The sequence below is a fragment of the Delphinapterus leucas genome, chromosome 1 (assembly GCF_059928025.1).
Source record: "Delphinapterus leucas isolate spDelLeu-1000000601 "Yukka" chromosome 1, BTC_Dleu_Yukka2, whole genome shotgun sequence".
Classification (NCBI taxonomy): Eukaryota; Metazoa; Chordata; class Mammalia; order Artiodactyla; family Monodontidae; genus Delphinapterus; species Delphinapterus leucas.
This window is the reverse complement of record NC_143129.1, coordinates 134,549,258-134,567,025: the sequence shown is the minus strand read 5'-3', so window position 1 is coordinate 134,567,025 and position 17,768 is coordinate 134,549,258. Positions and strand designations below refer to the sequence as shown.

Here is a 17,768-nt window from a genome sequence, read left to right as displayed (position 1 = left end):
GAAGGGGCTTGAAGGTACATGGGGCTAAATGTTTCTGAACATGTATGAAGAGGTGTAGCTTCTGGGAGAGAAAAAGGAGCTTGGAAGGAGGAGATATCTCTCGGAGAGTTAGTGACAAAGAGGGAAGAATAAAGAAGTTGGTGGAAATTTAGTTTTTCTAAACTCTCCCTAACCATCCTCCCTTATCCCACAGAGCCTCTTCGTTAAAGAAATTGTATTTCACTGTACCAACTGAAGAGGGGACTCTTGAACTAAGAAACTAGTAAGTCACTCAAATCCTTCAACCCTATCCGTAGAAACATCTGGTCCATCCAGAAAAATCCAAAAGTCTTGAAAATGAACAGGTGAAAGCAGCCAACATCCACACAAAGTCACTTCCAAAAGGAAATAGAGAATCAAAAATCTTCAGCTGAAAAACACCCAAGACCCAACCTTCAACCAGAAGACACTGTAGTACAACACTCCAACATGAATCATATATTGTTAGACAAGGCATAAAGTTGTGAAAAAACATCACAAATCAGTAATTCACAAATGCAAAAGAGAAGTGGGCACAAAAAGAGGTGTGGAATAAGAATTGACTGAATGCAGGAAAGAAAGTGATTGAAATGACAATGATCTCCAAAATGAGGACTAAATTACAAGATGTACAAGAGGGAATAGATTCAACAAAGTATACGAAGGAGATATGGAAAAGTGAAATGAAAATTTCCATGAGGATGAAACAAAATAAGGAAAAGTGAAAAGCTCAAAGAAAATAATGGCTATAGAAGATAGACAAAGAAGACCTCATACACCTATAACTGATTCTGTAAAGAAGAAAAGCAAATAATAAAGCCAATGTTTAAAGCTATAATTCAATAAAAACTTACCAATAAATAAATAAATCCTGAATCTATATATTGAAAAGGACACTGTATATTGAAAGCTACACCATGGCACTTTGAAAATTGACTCAGAATAGTCAACTTTAAGACATATTTTTTTTACATCTTTATTAGAGTATAATTGCTTTAAAATGGTGTGTTAGTTTCTGCTTTATAACAAAGTGAATCAGTTATACATATACATATGTTCCCATATCTCTTCCCTCTTGCGTCTCCCTCCCTCCCACCCTCCCTATCCCACCCCTCCAGGCGGTCGCAAAGCACTGAGCTGATCTCCCTAAGACATATTCTTGTATGTCCAGGAAAACTCCTCTAAGCCTTCAGGCAAAAAGACCAAGTGATTCAATGTGCAAACCAAACCAACAATGGCACAATATTTTCATGGAAAGAAAGTGTGAACCAAGGATTTCATATCTAGCCAAGCTGACCTTCACTTATCAAGGAGATGTGGCAAAAAAAAAAAAAAAAACAGAAAGTTTATAGTTGATGACTCTGGGTGAAGGGCACCAGGGGTAGTATTCTTTTAACTTTTCTACAGATGGGAAAAATTTTAATTACTAAGCGGCAAAAAAATTTTAACTTTAAAAATGTATTGACTATTTTGAGTATTTACTGATTTCTTAATTCCTCCCTCTCCCCAGCCCCTGGTAACCACTAATCTACTTTCTGTCTATGGATTTGCCTGTTCTGGACATTCCACATAAATGGAACAATATATGTGGCCTTTTCTGCTTGGCTTTTTCACTTAGCATCATGTTTTTAAGGTTCATCCATGTTGTAGCATGGATCAGTACTTCATTCCTTTTCATGGATGAATAATATTCTATTATATAGGATATACCACATTTTGTTCATCCAGTCATCACTTGGGTTGTTTCCACTTTTTGGCTATTATGAATAACGCTGCTATGAACATTTGTGTACACGTTTTTGTGTGGACATACGTTTTTAATTCCCTTGCTTATATACTTAAAACTTAAGTTCCTGGGACAAATGTATGGATGCCAAGGGAGAAAGGGGGCGGTGGGATGAATTGGGAGATTGGGATTGACATATATGCATTATTGATACATGTATAAAATAGATAACTAATGAGAACCTACTGTATAGCACAGAGAACTCTACTCATTGCTCTGTGGTGACCTAAATGAGAAGGAAATCCAAAAACTAGGGCATATGTGTATACGTACAGCTGATTCACTTTGCTGTACAGTATAAACTAACACGATATTGTAAAGCAGCTACACTCCAATAAAAAAAGAGAATTAAGTTCCTGGGTCATATGGTAACCCTATGTTTAACTTTTTAAGGAATGGCCAAACTGTTTTCCAAAGTGTCTGTTACCATTTTACATTCTCACCAGCAATGAGTTCCAGTGGGTTCCAATTTCTTCACACTCTTGCCAACACTTGCTATTATGTATTTTTTATTATAGCTATTCTTGTGGATGTGATCTTATTGTGATTTTGATTTACATTTCCCTAATGATGTCAAGCATCTTTCCATATTTCATTATTGGCCATTTGTACGTCTTCTTTGAAGAAATGTCTATTTAAATAATTTGCCCATTAAAAAACTGGGTTATTTGTCTTCTTATTGTTGAGTTGTAAGAGTTCTTTATATACTGCATACTAGACTGTAATCAGTTATAAGATCTGTAATATTTTCTCCCATTGTATGGGTTGTTTTTTTCACTTTTTTGACAGTGTCTTTTGAAGCACAACAGTTTTTAATTTTGATGAAGTGCAATTTACCTAACTTTTCTTTTGTTGTTTGTGTTTTGGTGTCATATCTAAGAAACCATTACCTAATCCACAGTTCAAAAAGATTCATCCCTATGTTTTCTTCTGAGAATTTTATAATTCTCACATTTAGTTCTTTGATCTAAATATTATGAGTTAATTTTTGTATATGGCATAAGGTAGGGGATCCAATTCCTCTGCATGTGGATATGCAATTGTCCAGCAACATTTGTTGGAATGACTATTCTTCATTGAGTTGTCTTCATACCTTTGTTGAAAATCAACTGACTATAGATATATGGTTTTATTTCTGGACTCAATTCTCTCCTATTGATCTATATGTCTATCCTTATGCCAGTACTACACAGTCTTTTTCTTTAATTTTTAAAAAATTTATTTATTTTATTTATTTTTGGCTGTGTTGGGTCTTCGTTGCCGCCCATGGGCTTTCTCTAGTTGCAGTGAGCAGGGGCTACTCTTTGTTGTGGTGCACAGGCTTCTCATTTGCGGTGGCTTCTCTTGTTGCGGAGCATGGGCTATAGGCGTGTAGTGGTTGTGGTATGTGTGCCCAGTAGTTGTAGCTCGCGTGCTCTGGAGCACAGACTCAGTAGTTGTGGCACATGGGCTTAGCTGCTCCGCGGCATGTGGGATCTTCCCAGACCAGGGCTTGAACCCATGTCCCCTGCATTGACAGGCGGATTCTTAACCACTGCACCACCAGGGAAGCCCACTACACAGTCTTTTTTTTTTCTATACCTAAAATTAAATTCTGTTTTGAGAACCATTCCTCCCAGGTCATAGAAACTTTTTATTTTTTTACACAGCGGGCTCTTATTAGTTATCCATTTTATACATATTAGTTATACATGTCAATCCCAATCTCCCAATTCATCACCCCCCCCACTGCTTTCCCTCATTGGTGTCCATACATTTGTTCCCTATATCTGTGTCTCTATTTCTGCCTTGCAAACCAGTTCAACACAGTCTTGATTACTGTAGATTTGCAGTACATTTTGAAATAGAAAATATGAGCCTCTAAACTTTTTTTTTTTTTTCTTTAATTTTTATTGGAGTATAGTTGATGAGTCTCCAACTTTGATCTTCTCTTTCAGGAATGTTTTGGCTCTTCTAGGTCCCTTGAATTTCCATTTGAATTTTAGGATCAGCTTTTCAATTTCTGCAAAAAATGACATCTGGGATTTTGCTAGAGATTGTATTCAATCTGTCGACCCATTGGGGGAGTATGGCCATTTTAACAATATTAAGTCTTCCAATCCATGACCATGTGATGCATTTCTATTTATTTAATTCTTCTCCAATTTCTTTCACTGATATGTTGTAGCTTTTGGTGTACAAGTCTTTTGCTATTTTTTTTAAATTGTTGCTAAGTATTTTATTCTCTTAATGTTATTGTAACATTGGAATTGTTTTCTTAATTTCATTTTCAGATTGTTTTTTGCTAGTACAGCTATACATTTGATTTTTGTATATTGATGTTGTGTCCCGACATCTTGCTAAATGCCTTTTTTAGCTCTAATAATTATTCTTTCTCACGCTCAAATCATCCCAAATTTGGCAAGTAGGATCCTTTTCAAGTTGTTCTTGTTTCTTTTTGACATGGCTCCATTGGTGACTGAACACTTACTTGATTGTTGGCATAAGAGTTCACAGTGTCATCTTGTACTTTCCCTTCTAAAACCTGGAATTAGTCATTTCTTCACAGAGCTCTGGTCTCTTTTAGTGGGGTAGTAGGGTATTTAGAAACCACCAAGATCTTGGCACCATGTATGCTCATCGTTACTGTGGTGACATTAGATAGAATTAAGAAATATATACATTTTAAGTTATAAGTTCATACTGATATTTCTAATTCCAATTTAATCATTACAGAATTTTTCCATACCCTCTTTTATATCTTTCTTCTCAGACGGAAAATCTTATTTCCTATTCACATTAATATATTTATTTATTTGTTTTATCCCAGTGCTACTCCCAGTGTTATATAAATCAACTCATTTTTTTTGTTTGTTTGTTTGTTTGCGGTACAGGGGCCTCTCACCGCTGCGGCCCCTCCCGCCGCGGAGCACAGGCTCCGGACGCGCAGGCCCAGCGGCCACGGCCCACAGGCCCAGCCGCTCCGCGGCATGTGGGATCTTCCCGGACCGGGGCACGAACCCGTGTCCCCTGCATCGGCAGGCGTACTCTCAACCACTGCGCCACCAGGGAAGCCCAAATCAACTCATTTTGTTCTTCAGAAATTAGGAAGTTTTTCTTCTAAAAAAATTGCTAGTCCAGTTCAATAGTGTGCTTAGAGGCCTAGTTGATTTACATCTGGTTCTAGCTCCTTATTTTCTTGAAGACCACTAGCAGTTGGCTGTTGATTTTTGTATGTTAGCTTTACTTTCTGCTATCTTAAGGAATTCCTTTATTATTTCTTTGTTATAGTATTGATTCTGTTGGGTCTTTCATGTAGAATATCTGTACATAGAAATAGTTTTACTTATTTTCCACTTTTTAGTTCCAATTGTTTTCTCTTGACTGACTGCATTGGCTGATATTTCCAATACAGTGTTAAGTCGTAGTGGAGACAATGGCAACCTTATCTTGTTTCTAGCCTTAGACTCATGTTTCTCCATAAATAAGACTTCTTAAATTTCCTCCATTTCAAAAGTTAGCTATGTTCCTTTCATTGATTCTTTCCTAAGAAGTTTTAATTATGTATCTATGTCATATTCCATCGATTTATGTTTTTGTCTTTATTATCTCCTTCCTTGTGCTTTCTTGGTTCAGTTTGTTGTTGTTGTTTTTTTTTCCTAGCTGTTTAAGTTGAGAATTTAATTCATTTATATTCATTCTATTATTTTTATACATGTTTAAGACTGTGAATTTTCCTCTATTATTGTCATAGCAATATCTCACAAATTCTGAGATGCAGTGTTTTCATTATAGTATTTACTTTGTATATTCTCTTCACACAAAGGCTGTTTAATAGTTTTTCTTTTAAATTTCTATGTGGAAGGGCTTTTGATTTTTAATTTTGATATTAATTTCTAGCAGTATTGCATTGTGGTCAAAAATTTTTTGGTATGATTTCTACTTTATGGAACTTTTGAATATTCTTTTGTGAAGTTTTGTGACTCTCCATGAATTCTTGAAAAGAAGATATATTCTCTATTATTGTATATCTGCATTTAACTTATGGACAACTATAAGTGAGTTCTGTTATTAAATTCATTAAGTGTTGCATCTGAGAAAAATGAGATTTTTAATCAGGATTACATTGCAATATATTAACATAAGATTCTACTCGAAATCTGGTTTGGCTAACCACTGTTTTTTTGTTAGAAGTTTGTACTTCCTCAGTTCCTAAGGTGGGATATGCCAGTTGGCCTAAGCTGGAAAGAGGAAGAAAATTTCATATTTTACAATTACCCTGAAGTGAACGATGAAAAACATTTTTAACTATTAAACTCTCAAGAATTAAAAATACTGATGATATTCAGGATTGTGAGGTTCTAATGTAAAGGGAAACATATACTGTCACAGGATATACAAGTTGATAGAGTGACTATGGAGGGCAAGTTGCTAGTATATATCAATATTAAAAATTCACATGTCCAGGGCTTCCCTGGTGGCGCAGTGGTTGAGAGTCCACCTGCTGATGCGGGGGACACGGATTCGTGCCCCAGTCCGGGAAGATCCCACATGCCGCGGAGCGGCTGGGCCCATGAGCCATGGCCGCTGAGCCTGCGCGTCTGGAGCCTGTACTCCGCAACGGGAGAGGCCACAACAGTGAGAGGCCCGCGTACCACAAAAAAAAAAAAAAAAAATTCACATGTCCTTTGATTCTATATACTATTTATTTTAAGGAATTCTTCCTACAGAAATACATATGTGCACAAAGTTATATACATAAGAATGTACACTGACGTCTTGGTTGAAACAGCAAAAACTAGAAACAACCTAAATATCTTACACTAAGGATATGGTTAAGTAATACATAAATCATACTCTATCTTTATGTGGAACAATGTGTACTGGAAAAATTGTCAGATGTATTCTTAATGAAAAATATAAACAATATGTAGTTTATGATTCCATTTATGTAAAAAATTGTGTGTGTGTATGTGTGTGATGGATAGTAAGTCCATAACTCAGGTGTACAAGACATAGAACTGTTTTTTTTTTTTGCCCGCACCTCATGGCTTGTGTTATCTTAGTTCCCCAACCAGGGATTGAACCCGAGCCCTTGACGGTGAAAGCGCCAAGTCCTAACCACTGGATCACCAGGGGATTCCGAAATAGAACTTTAAAAATTTTTTATAATTTTCTCTTATAATTTGGTCTAATTTCTGTTTCTAATCCTCACCACATCAACCTTGTAGATATACTCTCAATGAATTTGAAGTTTCTCATTCCTTTTCTCCAGGGTTGCATCTGAGTTCCAAGGAACTGGGAGATGGGATAGCAACTGGTCCCTCTGATACTCGAGGTCCTCTGTCAACACAAGCATCTGCCAAGATATCCATCTTCATGATTCTTGGTCATCAGTCACATAGGTGTTTCCATCCTGTCAGCTCAAGATGTTCTTCCTGCTTCTTCTCCATCTTGCCCATGGGCACAGAAATCATTCTTCAGGCCCAGGACTCGTTTTGCTGATCCTTTCCCTACCACGGCACTGGAATGTCTGAGAGACTGTCTACGGGCAACGTCTCAGGATGCTGCCTCAGAGACAGGCTGCCAAGCCCCTCATTCCAGGACACTCCAAAATCTATATCTTCACCTCTTTCTTTCAGACTCCCTGCTCCCCTCCTCCCAGGAGAAATATCCAAGGGTGAGGAGAAGATGAGTGGGCCATCCCTCTGTCCTCAAATCCTCTACTTTTCTTACTTATCATGTGTATAAACTAAGATTCATCCTCATTCCCAGGGTTTCAAACTTTGGAAAACCAGAGCAAGGGGAAGACCCTCACAGCCCTCATACTTGTTTTTTCTCATCCTTCTCTCAACGAGCACAAAAGAGCCAAGGTGTTTGAATTGGAGAGTTCCAGCAAGAAAGGAATTTGGTTAATATTTCTAAATATCTTCTTTATTTTTTAAAGTTACTTTTATATTTTGTAAAATTTTTGGCTGCGTTGGGTCTTCATTGCCGTGTGTGGGCTTTCTCTAGTTGTGGTGAGCGGGGGCGGCTCTTTGTTGCAGTGTGCAGGCTTCTCATTGCGGTCGCTTCTCTGGTTGTGGAGTATGGGCTCTAGGCACGTGGGCTTCAGTCGTTGCAACACGTGGGCTCAGTAGTTGTGGCGTATGGGCTTAGTTGCTCCATGGCATGTAGGATCTTCCCGGACAGGGCTCGAACCTGTCCCCTGCACCGGCAGATAGATTCTTAACCACTGCGCCACCAGGTAAGTAAGTCTCTCTAAATATTTTCTAGTGATATTTTTTACTCATATTTATTCATATGTGGAAATGTAGAAGAAAGGTCTGGAAAGGTATATGTCTAACAGTTGCTGCCTCTGGGGAAGGCTGTGAAGAGTAGGGAGCTGCAACCCTGCTGCATGCCTGACAGGAGAAAGAGAATGACTTCTGAGAACCCACTAACGACTCCACACACTCCAAGCTAGAGGTTTAGAAAAAGTGACATTACGAGATACTCCTTTTTTCCCTCCTTGTTTGCTGACTCTTTACAAGCAGAGTGGGTGTCACCTCTCATTCATCGCCTCCTAATGGATAGGATTAATAAATAATGGATTCATCTAATGAGTTTCTGATCTATATTTAATTTCCAGTTGGAATCTTTAGTGGACCCCAAAACCCTATTTTATCTCTGTTGTTTCAAATTCTTGCGATGAACTTTGTTTTTGTCACCAAACCTGTTAAGGAGTAGTAAACGAATGCATTCTCAGCTGCAAGCTGCTCCACAGTCTTTGGTTCAAATGTAAAGAGGAAGACCTAAAAGGAGGAAGGGGGAAAGCAAAGGGTCAGGGGTCCAATAAAACACATAGTCCCAGGACAAAATACCTGCAAAGATTAGTGGAAGGGGAAACAGATCCATGTATTTGGAGAAAGGTCACACCTGTCTTATTGTTTATAGGCCTCTGTTCTTGGCCTAGGATGCTTCAGTGATTTAGTGGAAGTAAAATTATATTAATTAGATTTATAGCTGGGAGAGATTGCCTTCTGGATAAAAGACTCAAGATTCAAAAGACCTTGAGGCTAGGTCAAAACAACAAAATGCAATTTAATGGAAATGAATGCCAAGTCCTACATTTAGGTTTAAAACATTCAGTTGCAGAATATAGAATGGGAGGAACTTGGCTTGATAACAATTTTATGAAAAAAAATTCTGAGATTTTAGATAACTATACACTAGCCTAATCCAAGGTTTAAAACTCCTCCACCCGCTAAAAAACAGCTAATAGTATCTTCGCTCCTATAATAGGAATATAGTTTTGTGTTCAGATTAATGGAGGAGTTATATTGTACTCAGTATTGGAAATATTTCCAGATATACTGCTAACAAAAATTATGAACAAAATGTAGACTATGATACCATTTATGTAAAAAACGTGTGTGTGTATGTGTGTAGTGGATATGAACTAAGTCTTATATTTAATTTTCAAAATTCAGTTTCAAATTTCAGGTTATAAAGTAAACCTTCATAAATGTTTTTTTTTTTCTTGGCTGCATTGGGTCTTTGTTGCTGGGTGCGGGCTTTTCTCTAGTTGTGGCGAGCGGGCACTACTCGTCGTTGCGGTGCACAGGCTCCTCATGGCGGTGGCTTCTCTTGTCGTGGAGCACAGGCTCTAGGTGCGCAGCTTTCAGTAGTTGCAGTGTGTGGGCTCAGTAGTTGTGGTGCATGGGTTCAGTAGTTGTGGCACACAGGCTTAGTTGCTCTGTGGCATGTGGGATCTTCCTGGACCAGGGATCGAACCTGTGTCCCCTGCATTGGCAGGCAGATTCTTAACCACTGTGCCAACAGGGAAGTCTCAAAATGAATTTTTTAAATGTTAAAAAATTATTAAGTGAATCCCTTGGCATGGCCACGTATCTTGATAGACACGGAATATAGAGTGTTTGGGCAATACCTGAAGTACTTGGGGAGGTTCTGGGTTCTACTTTTTAGAAAGCCATTTTGAAAGAAGAAAATATTCAGAAGAGAGTGAAAAGGAGAAGCCGCAGAAGGGGGGTAGGTAGGTGAAGGACCTGGGGCTGAATGTGGGGAGGGGACAAGAGGGCATATTTTTCAGATATCTAATGAGAAGCCCAAGGCAGAGCTAAGACTGGTGACTAAATGCTATAAAGATGTTAGATCTATGATCAATACAAAGAAGGCCTATAACAGTTATTACTATCCCACAATGAGTAAGGCTGAGTTCCCTTCCCACTGTGTTCCCTGTCAACTGGGGAGATGATGATGATGTGAACGATAATGGTTACCATTTATTGAGAATTTACTAAGTGTTTTTCATATATTATCTCATTTAATACCCACAACAGTGCTATGAGGCTGAGAGAGCTTAAGTAACTTGCCCAAGGTTTGATTGCCTACCCACAAACCCATAAAAAATGGAATAGTCCAGTGCATCCGTATTTCAAACACTTTTTGTTCTAGTCATCTAAGACTTTTTTAGCAAATTGATAGTTCAGCCTATTTCAACATCCAGCAGAGAGTCTGACAAGAGTTGATGCTCAGTGTGGGAGCGTTAGTTGAATCAGAAATAGTAATCTATGAATGGGAATGAAGCATTGTGTAATAAGAATGGGCTTTGGAATAAAATGCACTCTGCCATGGTTACAGATCTTGAGATGAGCCCAAGAGACACGAAGCATGTTTCTAGAGCAGCACTGTCCAATCGAATTTTCTGCAACAATAGAATTGTTCTTCAATTATGCTGTCAATATAGTAGCCACTAGCCATATGTGGCAATTGAGCACTTGAAATGTGACTAGTTCAGCCGAGGAACTGACTTTTAAGTTATTCTATTAAAGTTTATTAATTAAATTTAAATGAAAATAGCCACATGTGTCTAGTGGATACTGTATTGAACAACATAATTCTAGAAACTGATTTTTCTTGCATTTCCTGCACTTGACTGCAAGAGGGGTGAACTGTGTGAGGAGGGTGCACAAGGCTAATGATTGTGCTGAGTTAGATGTAGTCAGCGTGGCCTGGGCTCATCCGGGGGGTGTATCAGGCTGGCTGAGGAGTCACAGGCAGCGTCAGCAAAACTCACTTCTCAGAGCCGCAGGAACTTTGAACCCATTGGTAGGATGTCCAGGTGGCCCCCAGGCAGATCAGCCAGAGGGAAGAACTAAACTAAACTCCATAGGGAAGAACTCATGGCTGATTGGATGTGCAAGCTGCTAACGGGGCAGGACAACCTCTCTATGCCCCTGGGGTCGTGCCCTCCGAAGTTCATGGGTCACCAAATTCACGTGGAGAAAACAAAGATCAAGATGGCTTGCAGAATTTTAGGGGACTTTATTGACCTCTTAGTGCATGCCATAGCTTCCCCCAACCCCAGAGGAATCTCAAATCCATATCTTTCCTGTTTCACTTTGTGCCACCTTTTCCATTGCTCACCAATCTTCACCCATGCAGGTCTTCTCTGTTCCTGCCTAGAATGCACCAAATCTCAGCAGACCATTGTGACTAAGAGTACAAACTCTGGAGCCAGGTCGCTGGAGTGCAAATCCTTCCTTTGCCGTTTATTAGTAACTTATTAACATTTCTTTGCCTCAGTTTTTTCACTTGTAAAATGAAAATAATAATAGTACTTACCTCATTGGGTTGCGGAAAGGGTTAAATGTGTGACTATATGTAATGTACTTAGATCACTACCTGACATATAATAAGTATTATAATAGTGTTGGTTAGTATTATCAGTAATAATAGTCCTCCTACATTAAGATTTGCTTCCTATATCTTATATATTTTTTGCCTGGGCAACTGGTCATCCTGCAGGTCTTGAAGTCCATTCATTTTCTCAGGGGGAAGTTTCCCTTTCAGTGAGCTTAGTCACCGCCCTCCTCCACCTCCACCATTATATGTTCTAACAGTGCTGGTACGCTGGGCTTTTCCTTCATAGCACTTATTCACTTGCATGATTATCTGTTTGGGTAATTGGTTATTTAATGTCTTTCTCCTCCATTAGACCAAAAGCTCCTTGAGTAAAAGAACCACAGTTGTTCAGTTGTTCAGAGTTATATCCTAAGGGACTAGCGGGATATTTGTTCAGAGTAGTTGTTTAATGAAAGAAAGAATTCATGAAAAAAAAAAAAAAGAAAGAATTCATGGAGGCATGTCAGCATCACAGGATAAGGCAGTGTAATATTTCAAGCCAAGCTCACAGAAGCAAACCCTCTCAAATATTCAAACTGTCAAAAGTCTTCTCCATTTTGTAACACCTTTTACTATCCACCCAGTTCAGTTCTCTCCATCATCATTAATGACCCACAGCTGAAAATAAGAAGCAGAGGTAGTTTTTCATGGAAGAGGGAAACGTAAACCAGCAAATGTAATTGAGAGAAATTTGTCCTTAGATGTTACATCCAATGATCTTATTTGCTTTTTGTGGCCCCTTGGGAGATGTTGATATGCAGCTCCAGCTATGGTCGATTAACAATATTCAACGTAAATCCTGGAAGAAAAAGAAAATATTGAATCATTATTTTTAATTAACAATTCAAGTATTAAGTAATCATTCTTTAATTAACATTTTGTGTGTCAATAAATTAACATTTAATAAATTAACATTTATTAAGTAATCATTCTTTAATTAACATTTTGTGTGTCATAAATAATTTTATGTGGTCATTCATCGATCTGAAAAGCATTTGATAGCTGATATATAGTGAAGAACCATTACAAACCTTTGCGCATTTGTTAGAAGCCCCAAAGGTTAAGATAACGAAATAGGACCAAATCCCAAAGGGTCAGTTATGAATTTCGGTAGAGCACCGCCACCACAATTTGCAGATGTGATTCCAATGTTTATACCCTAATTTATCAGTGATTTTGTTCTTAACTTACATGCACAGCAAGCAGACCCTCTTTATAAGTCCATGCATGCGCATAAAATGCTCAAGTCCAATGTTGAAGAATCTTCCTTGGAAGTGTCCTTCTGGCATCATGTCACCCGGGATACCACTCAGAATTAGATATTTCTGCCCCAGTATGCAGTCTCTTTAGGTGTATTAATTAGTAAGAGTATTCTGACTGCTGTAACAAACAACTGCAGAATCTCAATTCTGGACATGACAGAGGTGTTTCTTGCTCACACTGTAGTCCAATGAGATTGATGCAGGAGCGGGAGAGATTTGTTTCATGCAGTCATTCAGGGACCCAGGCTCCCTCCATCTGAAAGCTCCACCATACTTCTGGGCTTCAAAATCAGTACCTGGATCTTCAGCTTCCAGTCAGCTGATATGTGAAGAAAGAGAGCTTGGAGGGTTATGTGAAAAGTTTCAGAGGCCAGGCTTCTGAGTGGCTTACATCATTGTTCCCCATTCCCTTGGCCAGACTCAGTTACATGGCCATGACCAACTGCAAGTTAGGCTGGGAAAGTAGTCTAGCTGTGTGCCCAGGAAGAAGAGAAACATGGATATTGGTGAGCACCAGCCATCTCTGTCACAAAAGCAAATTAATACTATGATAACAGAGATACATAGCAAACAAAGGAGGGGTTAAAAACTCCAATTTTAACTATAATTATACCTCAACCGGAAAAAAAAAGAAGGGGAGTATGTACACATTCTAAGGTTTAAAAGCATGCCGGCTTTCCCTGAAGGCATTACACCGCAATACTAAGCATTGCAAAGGCACTCTCCAGGAGAACAAAAGATGTGAGGATTGCAGACCCAGCCGGTGAGACTGGTTTGAAATGGCCACCGCTCTCCCATGCGGCTGCAGCTGAGTCCCTAGTAGAACCCACCTTCTTCCATTTTCCTATTACCACTCATTTTAAAGCCTCACCAACAGAGTCAGCTTTTTCAGTTGGCCTAAAACTTGGCACTTAATTTTTTCTTTCTTATTATACAAGTTAAGATTCACACACAGAAAGCTTGAAAAAAAAATTAGAAAGACATGAAGAAAAAAATCATTTATCATTACACAATTGGACTGTCATTTTCAAAAAAGTCCCTGACAAGGAGATTGAAGACAGGAGGAGGGACCCCCAAATCACCCTCCCTCAGCCCCCATCAGCCATTCCCATGGCCCTGTCCTTCTCTACTTTGAAGGCTCCCCAACTATGTGTCTGTAGATAACCACTCACCCTGTATTTCACTTCCCCTCCATCAAAGCCTACAGTTAAACTCTGAGCCATGGGGCCAACATTTCCAGAAAGATCCCTTGCCCTTTGATAGATTTTCCAGGCTCCACACAATAGTTCTTCTCTAATAGAAAAGAGAGGAATACAAAAACCTTTTGTTACAGCATGTTCTGTGTCATTTAAAAAGGGAGGGCGAGGATTAGCATAATTTGAACATTTGCTTTATGCCAGACAAGCCTAGATGCTTTGTAAATGTAATCTCACATTTCATCTTCAGCGTGCCCCTTCGAGACACATATGAATTTCCCTATTTTGCAGAGGAGAAAACTAAGGCACACAGAGGCTAGTAACTTGCCAAGGGTTGCCCAGAAGTGATCAGTTCTGTGACTTTCATCACTCTTCTCCACTGCTCCTAAATCCCAGATAACGTAAGGGAAGACAGGGAAGGAGGATTTCTGGAAAAGCTCCTTGGAAGTGAGGGATGTTTGGGCTACGTGGGGCTGCACCTTGAGGTACAGGTCAGAAAACATTTTCTGAAATGCCTGCAGAGGCTGTTTCTTCTCCTAGGCATCCATCCCCTTGGTTCCATCTTCCGTCCGGTGGCCCCAACCCCCGGGCTGCTGTAACGCCTTCTCCTTCTGCCCTTCCAGCCTAGAGTGGTAGTGACTTTTTACTATGACTCTTCTCTGTACTGCCTCATGATCACCACTCCCCTGCAATAAAGTCCCTTTGTTCTGATGTAAACCGCAAACAGAATAAGAATACATTTAATGAGAACGTCTACTTTGCCAAGTCTGTGCCGAGTGCAGAGAATCCTGTGATTAATAAGCCAGGTGTCAGATGCAAAAATGGGAGCTCTAGTCTATGGAGGAAAGACAGATTTTTAAGCACTTATTTTCAATACAATATGAACTTCAGAACTTCAGACTGAAAAATAAGTTTAAAGTGGAGACTACCCTGAGTTGTTTCCTGTACTAATGATAGTCCTACTGGCGTTGCCATTGGGGTAACGTGAAACAGCATCCAGTGGTTCCAAAGGCACCTGAGCTGCCTTTAGGTTATACAGTTTAGTTTACATTCTGGAACTTTCTGTAAGGGAGGGTGAGTAACAGGACACCTCAGGCGTAAAAGAAGACAGACATGGAATTAAATCATGAAGTTTGAAGGATGTGATCTTCACCAATTATCAACCATCCCATTTTTCTCTCTCTTGAGACACATGCAAACACACACACACACACACACAATTTATTTATTCATTGTGAAAGGAGATGCCATTTTTTTTATCTGTATCTCTAAATGGACATAGTATTATAATAAGCTCCTTTGTTTAATTTAGCCTACTTGATTCTTTACATATGATGGTAAAACTTATCACAACCCTGTGAGGTAGGTACTATTTACTATCTCCATTTTACAGATGGGGAAACTGAGATTTAGGGAAGTTAGGCAAGTTGGATAAGGTCACACAGTTAGTGACAGAGCCAGGATTCACACAGCTCCTTTCTATTAGCCCCCTAGCACACTGCACACACGCAGACTCACACACACACACACACACATACAGTCTTGTATCCCATTGACTTTGAGCACTGCCATCTTTGAATTTCTGGACTTAGCTTTGTAAACAAAACGACATGAATGGAATTCAGAGTTTGGGGAGTCTTTTTTTTGTCCTATGCCCAATATTTGTTTTGCACTTTCGACATTTGAAAAGAAATTCCATGTTGCTAGTGCTTATGAATGTGCCGCAGGGCACTTGCATGTTTCTACTTGGGTGGAAGATCTTCTCTCAGGTTGCATTCTTTTCCCATGGGCTCCAGGGACTGCTGGGAAGGCTTCCCACTGGATCTGACTGGAGCAGGCTGTAACCGTGGGAGCCAGAGACTTCTGGCTGGTTTCAGCTCCAAGCTGGAGGGGTGCCATGAAATCACATGATGCTTGGACTAAAAGGGCAAGCTGAAGAATGTCTCTCTCATCCCACCCTGACCAGTGACGTGTAAACAGTGAGCAAATGCGCCCCTCCAAGAAGCTACTGTAATCCACTGGATATACCAAACACTAGAAGAAAAGGTGAGTCTCTAAGCCAGGCACTGGGGTCACTGATACGTAGCAGTATTCCAAAACTAGTGAGAGTTAGGACATGCAGGGAAGGATGGTGGGAAACCCTGGAAGGAAACTTCTAGGTCGTGTGGATAAATCCCATTCATTAATGGGAGTGGAGGTCGTGGTGATTAAAACAGTAAGCCAGGAGGGGAAGGGACATAACCAATATTTTGCAGGTGGTCCTGGTAACCAGGATTCGATTTTAGGTGTCCTAACCACAAGGCCAAGTAAGAAGTCCCAGGAGCAGAGGGCAACCCTTGTCTAGGGTAGGAGTTGCTGGCATGTGGCTGCTATTTCTGAGTAGCTTTGTTAATTAGATTGTTTCTTCTAAGGGTCTGTTTCTTTAGACGTTAGTCTAGATGGCATGGAGAATGAAGGCTGGTGTAGCAGAAAATGCAGCTTACTGCTGATAGAGAGGACACCTCTCAATTTCCACCCTCTTCCTGGTCTCTCCCATTCCCCTTCTTTATTTCATATTTATATCTTCCTATTCTTCTTGGATTAGAGAAAGAACAAAATAGGTCTGGCCCATAATTACTTTTAGAGTGTCACTTATCTAGACCCCCAAGGGACTCATTCCAAACAGGAGAGTAGTTTAGCACTCCCTGGCTGACCTGGGTCTCCATGCTCCTGTGACCTTTCCGAGTCTTCCATGTCTCCGCCCTGGAACCTGGCAGATGGTCCTTGGTCTCCCACAGTGAGCCAGCCGTCACAAGAAAGCTGAGTGTAGCCATGAAGGCGTGGGCCTCGGTGGAATCTTGGCTCAAGCACGATTTAGATATTAGAGTGAACTATATGAAATTGCAGACATGTGGCTTTTTAAAAATTAAACTGTTAATTTTAAAATAACTGTAGATCCACATGCAGTTGTAAAAAATAATACAGAGATCCTACGTACAGCTTTACACATTCCCTCTAGTGGGAACATTGTGCAAAACTATAGTCTAATATCACAACCAGTATGTAGACATTGATACAGACAAGATACAGAACAGTTCGATCACCACAGGCCTTTCCTGTTGTACTTTTATAGCCATGCTCATCTCCCTCCTCCCTGGCAACCACTATCTGTCTTTTTCTAAATCAGTCTATTTATTTATTTTTTATTTATTTGGCTGTGTCGGGCCTTATCTGCGGCACACGGAATCTTCATTGTGGTGCGTGGGTTTCTCTCTAGTTGTGGTGCACAGGCTCCAGTGGGCACGGGCTTAGTAGTTGCGACGCACGGGCTTAGTTGCCCCACGGCATGTGTGATCTTAGTTTCCCCGCCAGGGATCGAACCCGCATCCCCTGCATTCGAAGGTGGATTCTTATCCACTGGACCACCAGGGAAGTCCCACTAATCTGTTTTTGATTTATATAATTTTTGCCATTTCAAGAATACTATATAAATGGAATCATATAGTACATAACTTTTGGGATTGGCTTTTTTCACTCAACATAATTCCTGGAGATTCATATAGTTTGTTGCCTGTAGCAATAGCTTTGTTACTTTTTATTGTTTAGTACTCTATGGTAGGGATATACCACGGCTTGTTTAACCATTCACCCAAAGGACATCTGGGTTGTTTCCAGTTTGGGGCTATTACAAATAAAGCTACTATAAACATTGCTGTATAGGTTTTTGTGTGAACATAAGTTTTCATTTTTTTCTGGGATAAGTACCCAAGAGTGCCATTGTTGGGTCTTATGGTAGTTGTGTTTAGTTTTATAAGAAACTGCTAAACTCTTTTCTAACGTGGCTGTACCATTTACATTCCT

At 39.7% G+C, this 17,768-nt stretch overlaps 2 protein-coding genes across 2 annotated transcripts in view; both read left to right on the top strand.

The window, feature by feature from the left end:
- Positions 1–15,616, top strand: part of AK4 (adenylate kinase 4) — a 95,346-nt gene extending 79,730 nt beyond the window's left edge. The window contains exon 8 of the mRNA XM_089921412.1: positions 194–15,616. The gene's annotated coding sequence lies outside the window, so the exon portion shown is untranslated. The remainder of the gene's footprint in view (positions 1–193) is intronic.
- A 249-nt stretch (positions 15,617–15,865) lies between these two features.
- DNAJC6 (DnaJ heat shock protein family (Hsp40) member C6) overlaps positions 15,866–17,768 on the top strand; it is a 159,384-nt gene continuing 157,481 nt past the window's right edge. The window contains exon 1 of the mRNA XM_089921397.1: positions 15,866–15,974. The gene's annotated coding sequence lies outside the window, so the exon portion shown is untranslated. The remainder of the gene's footprint in view (positions 15,975–17,768) is intronic.